At 36.5% G+C, this 13,933-nt stretch overlaps 1 protein-coding gene across 1 annotated transcript in view; it reads right to left on the bottom strand.

Annotated features, from left to right (window-relative positions):
* Positions 1-9,159, bottom strand: part of LOC132109711 (galactose-specific lectin nattectin-like) — a 29,926-nt gene extending 20,767 nt beyond the window's left edge. Inside the window, exon 1 of the mRNA XM_059516013.1 lies at positions 9,141-9,159. The gene's annotated coding sequence lies outside the window, so the exon portion shown is untranslated. The remainder of the gene's footprint in view (positions 1-9,140) is intronic.
* Positions 9,160-13,933: the final 4,774 nt, after the last annotated feature.

The raw sequence follows: 13,933 nt of genomic DNA, 5'->3' as shown, positions 1-13,933 counted from the left end.
GCATTGCGTAGGTTCTGAAATTTCTAACCGTTACTGACACCAGTGGCTGTTAGAGGAACTGCAGCCAGTCTAATGCTCGTTCTCAGTGCGCACGCTCTTTTTTTTTTTTTTTACTTACGAGGAGTGTCAAAACTCAAAAAAAATACAAAACACTACTCCTCTTTGATGGTATTTAACGTTATATCAGTTAAAATATATGAATAAAAGTAGATTTATAGCGCTTACCTTTCCTCCGTGACCGTCCGCTGGAAGTTGACTGTTACAAAATGACGGGCACGCGCACATCGCGCACTTCATTTAGAAAGTGACGTGGCTGCTAGTTTAAGGTTTAAATGTTCATTTGTCCTGTACTCTCTTTCATTAACAAACATTATCACCATTTGCTAAGTAAATTATTATTATTTTTGTTCATAAAATGATGGCAAATATATAAATATACATATATATATATATATATATATATTTATATATATATATATATATATATATATATATATATATATATTTATATATATATATATATATATATATATATATATATATATATATATATATATATATATATATATATATATGATTAATTTTTTGTATAATTATTTCCTAAAAAATAGGCGGTTCAAATGGTATCTTAATAATAATAATAATAATACATATAGTGCAATAATATTAAAAGTTATCTGAAGACCAACTGACCACGTTGCTACAACGTCCCCAATGGGACTATCTAGCGACGTCTTTTGAGGACGTGCCCACGACGTTTCTGGCAAGTTAGCCGAGATTCCAAAAAATGGAACTTTACCACGACATCCTCAACGTCGCCATAAAGTAATGTCGCGCTGACCAAATGACGACTAACTGGCGACGTCCTCACAACGTTCTGTGTTTGCTGGGATGTCTCACTAAAACCCTGGTCTTCACTTAGGTCTGCGTCGGGTTTTTATGCACTGAAAACCAGTAGGTTTTGTGAGGCCAAAAAGACGACCATCCAATAGACCCCTTTAAAGTTTGTAAACATTGCAAGGTCAATTTTAAAGTCAAAACCTCAAACTTTTAGCGCACCTGCTATGAGTTCTGCCTTAGGTTTTGCCTCCAGCTAGAGCGGTGACGTCACAGTGACGTGGCGTTTAAGGGGTCTATAGCCTACGGACGTGCTCCCGAGATAACTGCTTTCACAGCTAACACTAACTACTCCCCCGCGACACTAATCAACACAAACAAAAAAAAATAGGTGAAGCCCAAAATACAACACCTCTTCAGCCTAACAGGGGAGAAAAGGCCGCTATGAATAAAGTGCATGAGAGAAAAAAAAAAAACACACACACACTTCACTCACCTGTATTTCCCACGACAATACCATGTAAAGGGTCTCAAATTAAGAAAAGTACTCCTAAACACAACAAATAAACATGTCCATCAAAGCGCGCATGCTTCTGTTTAATGTGCCGCACGGAATTCCCAATGACTGGAAAACCCCTCGGGCAATGACGTCATTATGGTTACTCTTCAAGAGTAGTTCAAAAAGCTTGGCGTGAACTGGGAACAAAGAAAGTGACGAAAAAGTACACCAAAGATCCCTTTAATCCCTTTAAAAAAACGTTTTGACTATATTCAATGTAAAGAATGACTTGAACTACAGCTTTTTGGTACAATATAGCATGAAGTGAGGCAGCTTGCAATTAAATTGTAGTAAATCGGATTAAACCACATCCAAAAAAAATTTCCAACCACTTCATTTTGTTGGAAAAAAACGTTAACTCATTTAATTAAAATAGTTGTGACGAGCCCCCAAAAGGTCTAGGAGTTTAAAGGGCATAACATAATCGATGGACACTGATGGAGTATCCCAAAATAATCCTTTATTTTAACACAAAATACTCACAAAAGTAACCAAAATTATGAGATAGGGAGCCCAGCAACATAATAAAGAAATAACTTGTCATGTGGAGGGTAGGGATGAACTCAATCGCAGACAGGATGCACAACACAGGGTTTATTGATCACAAAAGGGGGAAAACAAAACCCACGAGGGGGAAAACAACGACTAGGGCAAGGACAGATAATTTAACAAGACTAGGTTGACACGATAAACAAAAGACTCTTAACACAGGAACTCTGACTACAGGTAAAAACTCACGGGTAATACCATAGACATCATATAAGTAGACGCCCTATTGGCCGCTGTGCGATGAGATTTGCGGCCGCCATCTTGAACTGGTCGTACTCCTAGTTTCGTTGCGTAGCAGCAGTTAAGATACCAGAGCACTGTTTAGCATTTTCTTGTTCTAATCGGCGGACCATCGCAAGTACCGCTCGGGATTACTTTTCACAAGTAAGATTTAACATTACTATTGTACTATTGGTTGTAGTTTGCCCTTAAATCCAGATAATTGAGAAGGAGCAAGGATCTTTGATAGTACTGTACTGAAATGTACACGTTATGTAACGTTACCTACCTCAACTCAAGTGTTCCCACATAACTTACTATTACTATTCAGATCAGAAAGAAGTTCGAAAAAGCACTTGTTAGACGCACAAAACTTACTTTTAGCGTTAGGTAACGTTAAGTGCCTATCACTATAGAAGCAGATTAGTCTCAAATATAATTCACGCAAAAAACACGATTCACAGGTGCACAAAAACCTTTGAATGTTTAAAATGTACGAGTGTCTGAATGTATGAATCGTCATTTACTACGAATCCACTCGGATTTGTGTGTGTGTGTTTTTGAGACTTTCCTGGCAGAGCTCTCTTCCCACGTGGGTCTGTCGTACTCTTTAGCCAATCAGATGCGAGCTTACCATTCAACCAATCATATCATAAGCCACTGAGTGCATTCAAGGAGCACGATTCTGCGCACCTTTAGCGCAATATGGATTAATTAGAACAGAAATTAAGCCTTTACATCAGTAATCCAGCATGGCGAATGAAGCACGGGAAGCACGGGTAAGAGTTTAGTTTATTTCATAAAAGTCTGACTTTACACATTTTATCGTTTACACATTCAATCAAGACAGTTTTTCTAGTTAGAAAACTAGTTAGAAAAAAATACAGTTGTAACAGGACAGTTACAGTAATTATAAATTAAACTGCAATCAGGATAGTAAAAAGAAAGACCTGTAAAGACAAAAGTAACATTTTGAGAGTTGTGAAATTATAATTCTAAATAATCTTGTTTTATAAATTGATGTCTGTTAGGTCAGTGTGTACTTTCTTACAGTAATACATTTTAAAACATGTAGCCTAGTCATTGTTAACCACTACGTTGAAGCAATGTAGTTCGATCAAGATAAACAACATCACATATTTAGAAACGTTGTTTAATTTGTAACTATATATGTTATAGTGGTTCTCAACCTTTTTTTCCACTGGGCCGCACTATGGTCCAAGTCCAAGTGCAAGCGGATTGCACAGGTTCGAGTAGCAATGGGCTTCTTCACACTGCCTCTACATGTGCAATTGTGCTTTTGAAACCTACTGACCACGCGCACCTGTCCGTGCGGTCATAAAAAAAATGGGAGGTACGCGTTCATCCTCTCAGAGCCTCCGCACACACTCTCCCATGACGATGATTACGTCACGCCTACCAAGCGGTCCATAACGGACTCCCCGCGGACGCGGAAAGTTTAACATATGGCTTAAGATGCAGTCTGTAAGATGCGCACGGGAGCATGACTTGACGCGACATTGCAGAAAATGTGTGTAGCCTATGTTGATCCAAATATGGAAAGCACATTCGAATTTAATAATATAAGGTTCTCTCCAGAGATGTTTTGCCACATTTCTTCAATTAAGGATGATTGCTATGTAATATATGGTGTTCCCATTTGCCTGAACTTTAAGTAAAATGCGGGGCAAACCGAAAATCCAGCACTGTCCTTCACTACTGATACTGCGACTATTATTTTTTCTACGTGTTCATTCGCTGGCATTTTTCACATTTCTTTTTTTTCTCCCTTAAAAACAAATTTGTCCATTATGATGCTCAATTTTACCGAACTAATGGCTGTTGATTGAATTCTGCCAAAGTGGGCGCTTGTATGTGTTCGTTAAATGAGTAATGTTATGTGAGTAGGAAATAATATATGAAACACAAAATAATTTAACATAAAAAACATTAGGCTATAGCTTACATTTCTTAAGTAAATGTTTAAATTAATGTAAAAAATAATAATAATTGTAAAACTGAAAAAAAAAATTAATTGTGTTCAGCATGGTGGGACGCATTTGAATTCGTGACGGGCCGCGGGTTGAGATGATGCTGCTGCTAGCTCCATGGTCATTTAATAGGACAAGCCTATTGTTTCTTTTACGCGGCTGAAAATAACTGTGCTTTCTGTTACTTAGCCTGTGTCTGTCACTCGTCCTCTTAAAAGTGGAAGCTTGTGCTTTGTTGCATTATATTGAAACTTTGTTGATGTTCTCTGTTCATGACTCTTTATATGGCGATAAAAGACAGCTTTGTTGGGTTTTTTTTTTTTTACCAACCCGGTTGGGACATAGAAGGGGGAGCACAGGAAAAAAAGTTTGGGAACCGCTGCATAACATAACGGTTATGGAAATTAGAACGACAGTACATTGAATTAAATTGCAATGAAGTTACAAACGATCCACATCATTAAAGAGAATAAGCTCCGAAATATATAAAATAAATAAAAACGAGGATCAATCTGAAACTTTTCAAGTGCGACAATAAATAACCTACACACGATCCACAACATAATTAAGTTGCAAAGAGCATAGGCTCAAACATAAAATAAAATGAAAGAGGATGCATCTGGAACTTTTCGAGTGCAGCGCAAAAGTCGCTCAGCCTGCAGCGAGAGAGAGATTTCCTCAAGATTTTTTATTTGCTCATTTTCTTTCTCTATTCTCTTCGTCTCTGTTGCCTCCAAATCCTCACTCTCTCTTGGCCCCTCTCCTCCTGACTAACAACTTTAAGATGTCCGACTTGACAGTTTCTCTGATTTCAGCCAGTTAAGCATTTATAATATATATAATGGAATGAATGAAACGAGTTGGCACGCATATTAGCCTGCAGTACATAAAAGAAGAACAGTGCGTTGAAGACAGCATCTTCATTCTTCAATCTTCATTCGCCATGCTGGATTACTGATGTAAAGGCTTAATTTCCATTCTAATTAATCCATATTGCGCTAAAGGTGCGCAGAATCGTGCTCCTTGAATGCACTCAGTGGCTTATGATATGATTGGTTGAATGGTAAGCTCGCATCTGATTGGCTAAAGAGTACGACAGACCCACGTGGGAAGAGAGCTCTGCCAGGAAAGTCTCAAAAACACACACACACAAATCCGAGTGGATTCGTAGTAAATGACGATTCGTACATTCAGACACTCGTACATTTTAAACATTCAAAGGTTTTTGTGCACAGTTGTATATCTACAAATAGTTTTTTGCATTTGTGAAATATATTTTATAAATATATAATTTTATTTTGCGCTTGTGAATTGCTTTTTGTGAATATATATTTTTTTTCACGCACATGAATTTTTTTTGTGTGTAAGTGAATTAGGTTTCATGCATGTGAAATTGTCTACGCATGTGTGAATCGTGTTTTTTGCGTGAATTATATTTGAGACTAATCTGCTTCCATAATCACCAACACAATCCAATCTGAAGTTAATACATACATTGTTCGACAGAACATAATTACTGTTATTTGTGTTTGCGCACGTGATATCTGGAAGTAATGTATATTAAGGTTGCTTTTTTCATATTTTCTCTGTTCTGTAAAGTGTATTTGAGTACTGTATAAAGCGCTATATAAATATGTATTATTTGTATTCTTATTATAAGGTGCTGAGAGCTGCAGAGAGGTTGATCCGCCAGGCTTCAGCAATACAAGCTCCAAGGTGTCAACAGTCACAGAAGAGAGAGAGTGTGTGCGTGTGTTTGTGAGAGATGGAGAGAGAGTGAGGGAGGGAGAAGTGTGTGTGTGTGTGTGTGTGTGTGTGTGTGTGTGAGAGAGAGAGAGAGAGAGAGAACCAGAGAGAGTGTATATGTCACAAATTATAATTAATTGTTTCTTCAACTTATTAAAATATCTTTTTTACTGCAACTATCTGTTTCTGCTTCTTTATCATATTTATAGTGTGTGATTTATAAATATTCTACCTCACATATTTAGATTTTGGGCGTCTGGTCACTTATATCTTATATCAGAATATAATATGTAACTGTAAAACCTATTATGAATATTAAAATACGCTGAACCATGTGTCCTGTATCATAGCTGCATGAATGACCTTTGCAGCAAAAAACCCCGCGTCAAAATCAGTTAGGTATTCAGTGATATATGATTAATTTAATGCGCTGACAGCTCATTGCACCTGGCAAAGAAGTTACACTGAGTGGAGCTGTCGACCGGTCCAAGATGGCGACTCCACGGCTCGTTCGTGTCAATAGGCAGTAGCGTTCGATGGGGCGTCTACCTATATGATGTCTATGGGTAATACAACGACTCTTCAAAGTGAGACAATGTGAAGCAAGGTAGCAACATCAATGAACCGCACAAGACAGTGAACACAAGGGGATATAAATAGGGAGACTAATAATGACATAACAGGTGGCACAGGTAAATCAATAATGACAAAACTAGGGTAACAAGGGGGCGGGGCAAGGAAACGAGACAACACAAGCACATGGCCCAAGGACAAGGCCATGTGCTTTTACACAAAACATGGGCCTGTCATGATCCTGCCTCAAGACAAGAGGAAAATCATAACTAAACTAACAGAAACAGGCTGGGGCTCCCTACTCCAAAATAACAACAAGATAGGAGCAGGAGACGATGTGGTAATGGAGAAGTCTGTGGCTGGCAGAGAGAGAATGAAAGGGTCCGCCTCCTTCCATTTTATAGCCTCGTTTCCCCAGCTCGACTAATCAGAATCTGAAGACAAAAAAAAAAAAAAAAAAAAAAAAAAAGATTTAAGAAATGAGCACTTCTAATTATTTGAGGACTCTGGGCCGGGGCGTACGCGAGACGCGTGTAACACTTGGATACAGCACTCTGTGAACATAAGCCAACTTCTTTGGCAATGAATGTTTGTGGCTTACCCTCCTTGTGAATGGTGCCAATGATTGTTTTCTGGACAACTGTCAGATCAGCAGTCTTCCCCATGATTGTGTAGCCTATTTTGAAGGCAAACCTTTGCAGGTGTTTTTTGTTGATTAGCTTTTTGGCATGTCACCATATTCTAATTTGTTGAGATAGTGAATTGGTGGGTTTTTGTTTAATAATAAACAATTATAACTAATATAGTTAAGTAAACAGTATAAGTATACAGAACGTATACAGAAAATTAAGCAGTTTTACTATGATAAAACGTGATTTTTATTGAAGAAATTATAGAGGCTGTAGCATTTCTATCACAAAAAAAGTAGCCAAAAATGTAAGATTAAGTGGATATTTGAATTAAATGTTTGGTCAATATTAAACAAGGATTTGATCATCCTATAAGTGTAAAAATAGCAATTACATTTGCCACCCTTTACAGGCATTTGCAATAATGCTTAATATACATAATATATATATTTTTTATTACATTATGTAGTTTAACAGTGTTATTCAATGAAACCATTGTTATTAATTAACCAAAGATGATTGCCTCATTGTTGTTATATAATGCATATAATGCAATGTATTAATTCAGGCAGTTTTTTTTTTGTTTGTTTTTTTTTACTACAAAAATATTATCTGAATAGTATCTGAAGCATGCGTCTAAACATGACAATGAACTTGACTTTGGCAGGCGGAAGCCTATGATGTCACAACAAAAGGGCACCTGTAAATATGTCACCTGCTTCTTGTCTGAAGGAGACATGAAGTAATATATAAAGCGTGTCAAAGGGAAACAGCACTCGTTCCTCATTCTCAGGGAACCATGGTAACATTGCTCAACACTGCAAAAACATATTCAAATAGAAATCGATTTCCAGAGCGCAAACCATAACGAATTGCATAGTTTGCTAACTCTGCAATAAAATGTCATTAATACAGCTTTAACTGAGGGTGCTTTTGATTTTGTTTCAGGGTGCTTAGCACCCTTTAGCTCCCCCATAGAAAGGGGCCTGATTTCACCCCAGACAGCCAAAGAACAATAAGTTGAATGAATGAAAAAAATTGCGAGAGCAACAGGAGATTTGAAGCTTACTGCAGACTGCAGACATGTCAAGAGATAATTTGCCTTGTGGTTGGCTGAATGTTAGTTCACTCAAATCTAAGTAACAAATCAAAGCATGGGACGGAAATATTTTCTGTGAGCCAAAAAAGGGCAGGGGACAAAAGAATCACCCGTTTTAACAGTGTGAAAGATGTATTCCCCAGATCCCCCGCACCTGCTATGCCCCTGACAGAAACAATATTTTGGAAAAAAATCCAATCCAGGCACAAGTTTTAATGTCCTTTTTATTAATTAGGTAGCTAATTTATTTAGCTTCGACAATGTCTTACTCTATTTTAAGCTCTCATCCAGTTTTACTTTCTACTTACTTTCAAAGGTTTTATGTTCATCGTGAAAGTTAATACTGAAGTCCCCCAATGGCCATTTTTACTGCTGGTTACCATTTTGAGATGCTAGATTACTTATTCTACCTTGTGTTTAAAAGGGAGAGAGACCATACAATGTTAAACAAGTTGTAGAATAATAAAGTCACTTACCTAAGAAAACAAAACAACAACAACAAAAAACTTTATTAACCTCTACTGAACATTTCTAAAAGATAGAAAATGAGTCAGAGTAGATAGTTTTTCCCACTCAGTTTTGACTTTTCACATGCTGCTTCAGTTATATGCTCCAAACACACAGAATGGGGTCCATGCCAAAATAGGTCCTTGTAACACAGACTGCATTTTGCACTGAAAATCAGAACATATTCCAAATATACAGTAGTACATAAACTTTTGTGGAGATGAGTAAACAACACCTTAGCATCATCTCTCCATATAGCTAGGTATGGCCACTTCATCCATATCACAGTCAATGTCCTCCCTTGAAAAACTGCGAAAAACCACCTACATAAAAAAAAAAAAAAAAAAAAAAAAAACATAGACAAAACATTTAAATGAATGAATGAAAAAAAAAACTAAATATAATGTTGATGGTATTGTATATATTTTAACTAATGTTTTCATTTAGTGACACTAACAGAGAATTTGCTGGGTTCGTCTGTTTCAAAGCAGAGGTTTGAATTTTTAAATGGTAGATGAACATGTTTACACAAACACCATCAACCTTATTATGAAAGCCTTCAGCTGAATCATTTATCAGTTGATCATCAAGGTTACACAACACAACCAAACCTATAGTTCAAGATCATAATCCTATGTTGCAGAATGTTGCATGATAAAAGTCTTAAAATAGAGTCCAAAATATGAATTATATAAATTGGCATGCATAAAAAGTTTTTTTTTTTCTCAAGTTAATTTTGCAAAGTTTGCTTTGGTTTCCATAATAACCACAGTCTAAATTGTGAGATGATGTCAAAAAATATTTAAAATTAATTGTGAAATGTTCTCTCTTTCTCCCTTGTTTTATAGTATACTGATGCTGATGAATAATCATAGTAAAGACCTTTTTGTCTATTACTGATATACAGTGGCTGTGAAATAAGAAAAACGTTAAATAAATCCAGTCTAGGGACGAGTGCAGGGCTATTCAGTTAGTTTCATTTGAGGGCCAGATTATCGAATTAAAAATTTGAAGGGGCCAGGTAGGGGCAGTCATCCCTATGTCTTTTGGGGGGTGGGGTGGGGGGGTGCTATAAAATAAGAAAATAAAGGCATATTCAGCTGTAAAATAATCAAATATTATACCAGGAATAACATATTTGAAAGGTTAAAATTAGTGCCAACAATCGATTAAAAAATAACTAATCAATCACACATTTTTTATATAATTAATTGTGATTAATTGCATATTAATATATTTATGTTATCATTATTTCACATTGAACCTCCAAATGAATGAGCAAATAACAAATATGGTATATTTTAAATACGGTTTAATGGCATCTTTTTACCAAGTAGCCTACTGTTAATGAAGGCCAGTAGCATTGATACCAGTTATGTTACTGATATCTCTTTTTGTGTCACTTATGTTCACTGTAAAAGTAATGCTGAAGTCCTTAATGGCCATTTTTACTGTTGGTTGCATTTTTGAGATGCTAGATTACTTATTCTCAGATCCTTTAGATTCCCAGCTTCTCCTCTTCAGTTCACTCCACTTATTTTCTTTAGGGTTCAGGTCAGAGGACTGGAACGGCCATAGTAGAAGCTTGGTTTTGTTCCCAGTGACCCATTTTTGTTGTTTTTGAGGTTTGTGTTTGGATTACTGTATGGTTGGAAGATCCAAACATGGCCCATTATAAAATTTCCAACAGAGTCAGTCGCTTTTATATATATATATATATATGTATATATATATATATATATATATATATATAAATATATATATATATATATATATATATATATATATATATATATAAATATATATATATATATATATATATATATATATATATATCAGATATATATATCAGCTTGCCAGCCATCTCCTCCTCTGCAGTCAGACACGGATCAAGTCACTGCGTGCCATCCACATTCAAGGACAGCTCAATCGTTAATTAATATGAATTATATACGAATGCTTCACATAATACTGTAAATGTGCAAAGAGAAACTTCGTAAGTCAAGCAGCTGGCTGTGGAACAGTGCAAGATGATTTGTAATGCATGAGCATGTAAACGCACATATGACTTCTTAGCCTATTGTGGGAATATGTACATACAGCAATGCGAGGGCAGGGTGATTTGAGTTCAGGACTCTCACAGCCTGGGGGGAAAAGCTGTTGAGCAGTCTGGCAGAATGGGCTCTGATCCTCTGGTACCCCCTTCCTGATTGTAGGAGCTGGAAGCGACTGTGGGAGGGATGGGTGGGGTCCTTCATGATCGTGTGAGAACAATGTCCAGGATGGAGGGGAGAGGGGCACCAATGATCTTTGCAGCTGTGTTCACTGCTGCACTACAGTTCCCATTCCAGACAGTAATGCACCTGATCAGCACGCTCTCTATGGTTCCTCTGTAGAAAGTGGTGAGGATGTGTGGAGGGAGACTTGCTCTTTTCAGCCGGCAGAGAAAGTGTAGCCGCTGTTGTGCCTGCTTGGAGAGTGACATGGTGTTGGTGATCCAAGTGAGATCCTCTGTGATGTGCACCCCCAGGAATTTAGTGCTGCTGACTCTTTCCAAAGTCGAGCTGTCGATGGTCAGTGGGGGGTGGTCAACAGAGTTTGTCCACCACATTGAGAAACAGGTTGTTAGTGCCACACTATTCAGCCACTTCTCTCTGTAGTGAGTTTCATCGCTGTTGCTGATGAGACCTACCAATGCTGTGTCCATCCACAAACTTAATGATGTAGTTGGAGCTGAACTCAGCACCTGTGGAGCACCTGTGCTCAGTGTGGTAGTGCTGAGGTGTTGTGGCCGACATGGACTGACTAAGGTCTTCCAGTAAGAAAGTCCAGGATCCAATTACAGAGGGAATTGTAAAGGCCCAACAGGTTTAGTTTATTAATGAGCTGATGTGGTCTTTATTTTCTAGGTGGCTAAAAGTCAGGTGGAGGGTGGAGGAAATTGCATCGTCTGTAGACCCTTTAAGCTGGGTTGAGCTGTGTGTGTGTGGAATTGCTTTTATACTTTTTTATAAATAAAGTATCATTGTTATATTTCTTTACATTCACATCTCCACTGTATACCTGTGGGTACAAACCTGTGTCCTTATTGGACCATTATCCCCCTGGGTGAAATTCCCAGGGTGGTGTACAATTTGGATTTCCAGTGGTTTCTGGGAATCCACCACCTTTGTAATTATAGTCCAAACAACAGCTGTGGTGTGATGAGGAATGAACACAGTATACTCAATACCACGACTTAGGTGCCCTTGAGCAAGGCACTGAACCCCCAACTGCTCCCCGGGCGCCGCAGTATAAATGGCTGCCCACTGCTCCGGGTGTGTGTTCACGGTTTGTGTGTATTCACTGCTGTGTGTGTGCACTTTGGATGGGTTAAAAGCAGAGCACAAATTCCGAGTATGGGTCACCATACTTGGCTGTATGTCACGTTCACTCATTCACTCACGTTCGTTCGTTCGTTCACTCAGTGAAAACTTAGGCTACAGTAGATGTGGAACTGATTATTGCTATGCTATGATATTTTGTAAACTGGATTTATGACAAAGAAACTCCACTGATGCTGATATTATAACAATTTATCGATGAACACACACCTTACCTCTGTTTCTCGCTCTGCGAGATGAACATGTTTACACAAACACCATCAACCATATTACAAAAGACTTCACTTGAATCATTTATCAGTGGATCATCAAGGTTACACAACACAACCGAACCTATACTTCAAGATTACTATTCTATGTTGCAGAATGTTGCATGATGAAACTAAGAATTATATAAAGTTAATTTTGCTAAGTTTTTCTTTGGTCTCCATAATAACCACAGGCTGCCTTGTGAGATGATGTATAAAAATATTTTTTAATCAATTGTTCAATGTTCTTTCTTTCTCCCTTTGTTTTAGAATATACTGATGCTGATGAATAATCAAAGTAAAGACCTTTTTTCTGTTACTGATATACAGTAGCTGTGAAATAGGAAATAAGTTAAATAAATCCATTCTACGGATTAGTGTCTTATTTATTTATTTATTATTGATTAGTTAGCTAATATGTTTAATTACAATATACCATGTCAATATACAATACATATACAATATGTCACTTATGTTCAAAGTAAAGGCAATGCTGAAGTCCTAAATGACCATTTTAACTGTTGGTTACCATTTTGAGATGCTAGATTACTTATACTACCTTGAATTTGAAAAGAGAGACCTTAAAATGATTATAGAATTATGCTTTTAGGTGTCATAGTCATTTACTTGACACCTTAAAATAAAATACTTTTATTAGTCTATTATAATGTTATTATTCCTCTACTGAACAATTCTAAAAAGAAATAAAATGAGTCAAAGTAGCTCATTTTGTCTTCCAGTCAACTTCTCACATGCTGCTTCATTTTACACACACAAAGGGCCTCCATTCAAAACATGGCAAATTATAAAACTGCCATCTGTTGCAAGAAAGAAAAGAAATGCTTTATTTATTTATTTATTTTTTATTTTTATTTTTTTGCATTATGCATAAACATTCATGTATGTTTAGTATGGTACACACAGAATTATTAGAATTTGATGCCTTGAATCACTGACAATGTTTGTTTTTGTTATTGTTTTTTGACATGTCAGAATTCAACACACTGGGAAAAAAATATATAGCTTCTTTAGAAATAATACATGTAACACTATATATTAATCTGCTGATACATGATTTAATGCAATTGAAATTGATGGGACGTTTATCATATGATTTCATTGTACACATGGAGTACTTTGTATCCCTGTGTTCACCAAACCCATCTTGAGTGTTTGCTGCTAAAAAGCACATTTTTCATAATTTTATGACCACAGCACATTTTGTAATTTAACTGTGACCCTGGACCACGAAATTACTGATATTTTTGTTTTTATGAAAGCTAAATAAAATTTTCATTTATGTATTGTCTTGTTAGGATAGGGCCATATTTGGCCGAGATACAAATCTGGAATTTGAGGGTGCAAAAATATAAAATAAAATCTATACATTGAGAAAATCACATTTAAAGCTGTCCAAATAAAGTTCTTATCAATGCATATTACTAATCAAAATGTAAGTTATTTATTTATTATTATTATTATTATTTATTTACAGTAGGAAATGTACAAAATATCTTCTTGGAACATGATATTTACTTAATATCCTAATGATTTTTGGCATTAAAGAAAATTTGATATTTTTTACCCATACAA

The sequence above is a fragment of the Carassius carassius genome, chromosome 29, assembly GCF_963082965.1.
Source record: "Carassius carassius chromosome 29, fCarCar2.1, whole genome shotgun sequence".
Lineage (NCBI taxonomy): Eukaryota > Metazoa > Chordata > Actinopteri > Cypriniformes > Cyprinidae > Carassius > Carassius carassius.
Note: the sequence above shows the minus strand (reverse complement) of the source record. Positions and strands in the feature narration are given on the sequence as shown.